The sequence below is a fragment of the Lotus japonicus genome, chromosome 3 (assembly GCF_012489685.1).
Source record: "Lotus japonicus ecotype B-129 chromosome 3, LjGifu_v1.2".
Classification (NCBI taxonomy): domain Eukaryota; kingdom Viridiplantae; phylum Streptophyta; class Magnoliopsida; order Fabales; family Fabaceae; genus Lotus; species Lotus japonicus.
Genome location: NC_080043.1, coordinates 49,199,937 through 49,207,588, shown reverse-complemented (window position 1 = coordinate 49,207,588; position 7,652 = coordinate 49,199,937). Strand labels below are relative to the sequence as shown.

Genomic DNA, 7,652 nt, shown 5'->3' with positions numbered 1-7,652 from the left:
GAACAAAGATGATAGAACCTCACAAGTTATGCTCTCAAAGTGTTTACACTCAAATGTTTAAGGTTTGTGTTTACGCTCAAGGCACTTCATGAGAACAAACACTACCATAGGCTTGACAAGCCGCTAACATCAACAATCAAAAACACATGCACATAAAGATCAAAAAGGACTTTTAAAGGTTGTAATGGGGCCAAGGACAAGGTAGGATAGAATATGGGATAAGTAGCTAAAACCTTAAGAAATAGAGGAACAATGGGGAATAAGTAAGAAGTAAGTCAAAATCAACCCAACTTCATAGCATAAGATTTGCAATTCTTCCTCCAATTCCACACTTCAACTTTTCATCCTTCATCCTTTCATTCATTTTTTTCCTCTTTGGCCTTCTTTTCTTTTCTTTTTTTTTCGTTTTTTTTTTAACTGAAATTACAAAACTAGTAAGAAAAACAGCACCACCATACTATTTACAACAACCAACTAAGCATAACCGAGAATTGGAAGAATTAAAGAACAATGCACCCTTACCCACTTAGTACTTACTCCCAAAACAATTCCAAAGCTCCAAAATTCCCTAAGATTAGGTCAATCATGGTTTTTCACTTATAAGCTTGTAATGAGCTAAAGAAAAGAAGGGTAAAAAGGCTCAAAGTGACTATCAAAGGATAATTCATTCAAGGTAAGCTTATATGGCTAGTGGCTTATTAATTAAAAGAAGAAAATGCCTAAAATCACCTCAATATGTGCATGTGAATATCAAGTAGAAACAAGCGTCAAGTCAAGTTCTAGAGTGCAAGTAATCAAGAGTGCAATCATACAAGAAAAAGATTAAAGATGGCATACAGTTGACCACCTACAGTTAAGGCTCAAAACTCTCACAAGGGAATTAAGTCTATCATAATTGTTTCAACCCCTCAATTTTCAAAAGTAACTTGACACACAAGAACGCATGGATTCACATCACAAGATATCATGACTCAATTCAAAGAAAGAAAAATGCCCATAATCTAAACAAGACCTAAGAATTCAAAGAAAAGCATGGATCAATTTATTCATCTAATTTATTCTACCTAAGCTAATCTCCCCCCCACACTTAAACTACACATTGTCCCAATGAAGCATAACAAATATGGAATTGAACAAGTGCAATAAAAGTAAAGAAGGAGAAAGAAAACTCCCTGATTCATGGCGGGCGGAGGGTGGAAACAACCAAGGAAACATCGTCCATGGTAGCATCCACAAGAGAAGGATTAGTGAGGAAATGCTTGAGGCGATGACCATTAACTTTGAAGCTCTTATCTGTGGATTCACTTTTGATCTCTACAGTACCATAAGGAAAGACATTAGTAACAACAAAAGGACCAATCCACTTAGAACGAAGCTTACCGCTCATTAGGCCAAGCCTAGAGTTATACAACAACACTTGTTGTCCAACCAAAAAGTCTTTTATGGAAATCAAGCTATCATGGAATATTTTGGTCTTCTCTTTGTAGAACTTAGAGTTCTCATAGGCTTCCAAGCGGATCTCATCTAACTCACTCAATTGAAGCTTCCTTTCGCCACCAGCTTGATCAAGAGCCAAGTTGCAAGTCTTCACAGCCCAATAACCACGATGCTCTATCTCAACAGGGAGATGACATGCCTTACCAAAAACAACGCGATAAGGAGACATTCCGATGGGTGCTTTGTAAGCAGTACGATGGGCCCAAAGAGCATCCTCAAGTCTATTGCTCCAATCCTTCCTGTTAGGCTGGACAGTCTTTTCCAAGATCCTCTTTATCTCTCTGTTGGAATTCTCAGCTTGCCCATTTGTTTGAGGATGGTATAGTGTGGAAATTCTATGAACAACCCCATATTTCTTGAGAAGAGCTTGCATGGACCTATTGCAGAAATGGGTGCCTTGGTCACTAATGATTGCTCTAGGAATGCCAAACCTGCAAAAGATGTTAGACCTAACAAAATCCACAACAACTCGAGAATCATTAGTCCGGGTGGCCTTAGCTTCCACCCATTTAGAAACATAATCAACAACAAGCAAAATATAATAAAAACCAAAAGAAACAGGAAAAGGACCCATAAAATCGATACCCCATACATCAAAGACCTCACAAAACAGCATGGGCTGTTGAGGCATCTCTTTTCTCCAAGAAATGGTACCGCCTGCTCTCTGACATGGCTCACAGGTGCTGCAAATCCTTGCCGCATCTTTGAAGATGCTGGGCCAGTAAAATCCAGAATCAAGCACCTTGTGTGCTGTCCTTTGGGGTCCAAAGTGACCACCCACTGCAGAAGCATGGCAAAACTGAAGGACTGACTCAATCTCATGATCTGGAATGCACCTCCTAATAACCTGGTTAGTACAAAACTTCCACAAATAGGGGTCATCCCAACAATAATATTTAGCATCACTCTTGAGCTTAGCAATCTGAGCTCTAGAAGCGAATGGAGGGAAAACAGAAGCAACTAAATAATTAACAATATTAGCAAACCAGGGTGCTGGAAAAGAAACTGAAATATTAAAGAGCCGCTCATCCGGAAAGTCATCTCTAATGGGAAGAGTATCAGCATCCCTCTCTATCCGACTCAAGTGATCGGCCACCAAATTCTGTGCTCCACTTCTATCTCTAATATCCAAGTCAAACTCTTGGAGTAAGAGCATCCATCGGATCAACCTAGGTTTTGATTCAGCCTTCTTCAACAAGAACTTTAGAGCTGCATGGTCAGTGTACACAATAATTCTAGAACCTAGCAAATATGATCGAAATTTATCTAGAGCAAACACAATAGCTAGAAGTTCTTTTTCAGTGGTTGTGTAATTCGCTTGTGCAGAATCTAAAGTTCTAGATGCATAATATATTACCCTAGGCAACTTATCTACTTTTTGAGCAAGGACAGCACCCAATGCGTAATTAGAGGCATCACACATAAGCTCAAAAGGGGCTGTCCAATCCGGTGCCTGAATGATAGGAGTGGTGGTCAAGGCTTTCTTGAGGCAATCGAATGCCTCTCTGCATTTCTCATCAAAATCAAACGCCACTTCCTTCTGCAGCAAGTTAGAAAGAGGAAGGGCTCTCTTGCTGAAATCCTGAATGAACCTGCGATAAAAACCTGCATGGCCAAGAAAAGAACGCACCTCTCGCACGCAAGAGGGGTAAGGAAAATGTGAAATAACGTCTATCTTGGCAGGATCCACCTCTATGCCTTTGTTAGAAATCACATGACCTAGAACTATGCCTTGCTCTACCATAAAATGACACTTCTCATAATTCAAAACAAGGTTAGTTTCAATGCACCTATGCAAAACTTTATCCAGATTATCTAAACATGTATCAAATGAAGATCCGTAAACAGTGAAATCATCCATAAAGACCTCGATGCAACTCTCTAAGAAATCACTGAAAATACTTACCATGCATCGCTGGAATGTACCAGGGGCATTGCATAGGCCAAAGGGCATCCTCCTATAGGCAAAAGTTCCAAAGGGACAAGTGAATGTGGTCTTTTCTTGGTCCTCAGGAGCAATGTGAATTTGAAAGTACCCAGAAAAACCATCAAGAAAACAGTACTGACTTTTACCTGCTAAGCGCTCAAGCATTTGATCAATGAAGGGCAAAGGAAAGTGATCCTCTCTGGTTGCTTGATTGAGCCTCCTATAATCAATGCAGACTCTCCAACTGTTTTGCACTCGAGTAGGGATAAGCTCGTTCCTCTCATTCTTCACTACGGTAAGTCCTGTCTTCTTAGGGACCACTTGAACTGGGCTCACCCAAGGGCTGTCAGAGATCGGATATATAATTCCAGCTTGTAGCAGCTTGGTGATCTCCTTCTTCACAACATCAAGTATCACTGGGTTGAGTCTCCTTTGTGGTTGTCTTACTGGCTTCGCTCCTTCTTCCAAGAGTATTCTATGCATGCACATGGATGGACTAATCCCAGGAATGTCAGCTAAGGTCCAACCAATAGCTTTCTTGTGCTTCTTTAGTACTTGCAGCAACTTTTCCTCTTGAATTTCACGAAGGAGAGAGGAAACAATGACAGGGAGCTTCTTATCATCCTCCAAGTAAGCGTACTTGAGGTTATCTGGCAAGGGCTTAAGCTCCACTACGGGTGCCTGCAAAACAGATGGAACCAAACTAGCAGATACAGTTTCTGCAGCTTGCACTTCAACAACTGGGTTAGTGCAATCAGATTTCTTAACATCTGAGTCAACAACAACAGTGTCCAAAAATTGATCAATGCAAGAATCACACATTTCAGTAGCAGTACATGTATGACAAGTGTATGACCCAGTTAGTGAAGGAAAATCAGAATCATGTAGGAAATCAGATTCATGTTCATCAAGCAGTTCATCAAGCAAATCAATATGAAACACAGAATAATCTTCAGGTGGATGTTTCATAGCATAAAAAATGTTTATCCTAACCACAATATCACCGAATTCCATAGTCAGTGTACCAGCATAAACATCTATCTTGGTTCGGGCTGTCTTCAAAAATGGTCTCCCCAAAATGATAGGAATTGTATTACGGGAAGATCCTTTTTCCATTTCAATCACATAAAAATCAACAGGGAAAACAAGTTCACCAACCCTAACCAAGACATCCTCTACCCAACCAGCAGGGTGTGCCGTGCTCCTATTTGCTAATTGGATGACAACACCCGTAGGTTTTAGAGGTCCAAGTGAAAGTGATTTAAAAATGGACATAGGCATCACATTAATTGAAGCTCCTAGATCTAGCATGGCATTTTCAAATTTAGTATCACCTATGACACAAGGAACAGAAAACGTACCTGGATCCTCACATTTTTCAGGAACATCAGAAACAGGAGCAGGTTTACCAGCTTTACCTATGATTGTAGAAACGTTTCTCCCCATGCGAACTCTTTCATTTCCCTTCAACTTCCTTTTCTGAGTGCATAATTATTTCAGAAACTTTGCATATCTTGGAATTTGCTTGAGTGCATCAAGTAGAGGTATGTTCACCTCCACTTTCTTGAATATCTCCAAGATTCCCTTATCTACCTCTTCCTTCTTTTTGCTTGGCATAGCTTTCGGAGGGAATGGAATAGGAATGGAAAGTGGTTGTACTTGGAAGGTTCATGTGGCAGTGGTCTCTGTCTCCTTTTCAGGTTCAGGTTCAGGCTCTGGCTCTGGTCCATGATCTGCATCAATTTTCTTCCCCGACCGTAAGGTGATGGCGCTCACATTTCTTGGATTGACAACCGTCTGAGAGGGCAGCTTATCAGAATTCTGGGACTGTAGCTGGTTTATTGAAGTAGCCATCTGTCCTATCTGGTTGGTCAGATTCTGAATAGAGGATCTGGTGTCTTGTTGGAACTGCATGTTTTGGGTTGTCATCTGCTTCAACATATCCTCCAATGAAGATTCTTTAGATTGCGGTGCAGCAGGGTTGTTAGCCTGTTGTTGCATTGGAGGAGGAACATATGGTCTAGCATTATTCTGAAACGGTGCTTGGGCAGGTTGTGACTGATCAGACCATCTAAGATTTGGATGATTTCTCCAGCCAGGGTTATATCTGTTAGATGACAGATCATAATTTTGCTGAGGTCGATTATTGAAAATGTTGGCAGCATATGCTTCAGGATTTTCATCTGTAGGTTCCTGCAGAGAAGGACAAACATCAGTATTATGGTTTTTAGTGCAAATGCCACAAACCTTTGCCTGTTGTGAAGGTTTGTTCTGGTTCATGGCCAATTGAGTAACCAAGCTGGCAATGGTTTCCATCCTCTTCTCAAGCTTGTCCATCCTTGGATCTGTCCCAATCTCATTAACAGTTTTAACAGCATCATTACTCCTTGTGTGAAACTGCTGAGAATTAGCAGCCATCTTCTCAAACAACTGCCTGGCTTCAGTAAGAGTCATGTCATTCAATGCACCTCCACAAGCAGCATCAATGAGATGTCTCTCCATGTTGAGCAAACCCTCATAGAAATACTGAACTAGGAGCTGCTCGGAAATCTGGTGATGGGGGCAGCTGTGACACCCGGGGCTGACGAGGGCGGGGAGTGATCGCCGGTGCAGTGAGGCACGGAAAAGGAGCGGCTCCTGGCAGGCTTCTAGGCGGAGGGTCACAGAAATGAGCCGATCTCACACCCGAACAAGAGGTATTCCGAGACTGTGTAGGGATGGACTATACAGTTGAGGAGGGCATATATGATTTGATTGTACTACCCATAACAACAAGTTGCAACTTCTTTTCGGGAGCCCAACTGATAAGAACTCCATGGTTAAGTGTGCTTGCCTTGGAGCAATATCGTGATGGGTGACCTCCTGGGAAGTTTTCCCGGGAAGTGCGCGAGTGAGGACAAAGCGCACTGAAAAGACTCGTGTTGTTACCGTGAGGCCAGTCGTCAGATCGGGATGTTACAAGTGGTATCAGAGCCAACCTCTCCCAGTACGGTGTGGTTCGAGGACGAACCAAGCGGAAGCTGGTGGGCCTGTGACACCCGGGGCTGACGAGGGCGGGGAGTGATCGCCGGTGCAGTGAGGCACGGAAAAGGAGCGGCTCCTGGCAGGCTTCTAGGCGGAGGGTCACAGGAATGAGCCGATCTCACACCCGAACAAGAGGTATTCCGAGACTGTGTAGGGATGGACTATACAGTTGAGGAGGGCATATATGATTTGATTGTACTACCCATAACAACAAGTTGCAACTTCTTTTCGGGAGCCCAACTGATAAGAACTCCATGGTTAAGTGTGCTTGCCTTGGAGCAATATCGTGATGGGTGACCTCCTGCGAAGTTTTCCCGGGAAGTGCGCGAGTGAGGACAAAGCGCACTGAAAAGACTCATGTTGTTACCGTGAGGTCAGTCGTCAGATCGGGATGTTACAGCAGCTCACACATAGTGTCTTGAATCTTTCCCAGTATTCATGTAGAGTCTCTCCATGTAGCTGCCTGATTCCTGAGATGTCTTTTCTGATTAAAGTTGTCCTAGAGGCAGGGAAGAACTTCTCAAGAAACTTTCTTTTCAGGTCGTCCCAACTTGCAATGGATGAAGTAGGCAGGTCATACAGCCAAGTCTTTGCAGTTCCCTGAAGGGAATGAGGAAAAGCCTTCAAACATATATGATCTTTGTCAACTTCAGGAGGCTTCATGGTGGATATGACAGTACGAAACTCCTTGATATGCATATGAGGATCTTCACCTGCAAGACCACCAAACTTAGGCAATAAATGGATTAGTCCAGTTTTGAGTACACATGGTACATCCTCAGGATACTGGATACACAAGCTTTCGTAGGTGAAATCAGGTGCAGCCAGCTCCCTTAGTGTTCTCTCTCGCGGTCCTTCTTCAGCCATGTTTTCAGAAACTGCAACAAATTCAGAATCAGAATCACTTAAATGAGGATCAGTAACAAAAGCTCTACGTGCTCTAATTAACCTATGAAATTCTCGATCTATTTCAGAAATAAATGGATGCAAAAACCCAGGATTTGCCCTAGTCATGCAACACTAAGTATCCCAAATAGAATAAGAATGAAAGTAAATTTTTTTTTTTTCAAAACCCTAAAAAAACTTTTGGCGGAAGGCCTTTTTTTGCGTTTTTAAGAATCGATCTCACGGCTAGCCATCACAGATGAATTGGAATTTTTTTTCTACCCCAAAAGCATATAAATTATGTTGAATTCCGAGTTCT

The 7,652-nt window shown here is 42.2% G+C and overlaps 1 pseudogene; it reads right to left on the bottom strand.

Moving 5' to 3' along the window:
• Positions 1-1,177: 1,177 nt before the first annotated feature.
• Positions 1,178-7,447, bottom strand: LOC130744263 (uncharacterized; annotated as a pseudogene).
• Positions 7,448-7,652: the final 205 nt, after the last annotated feature.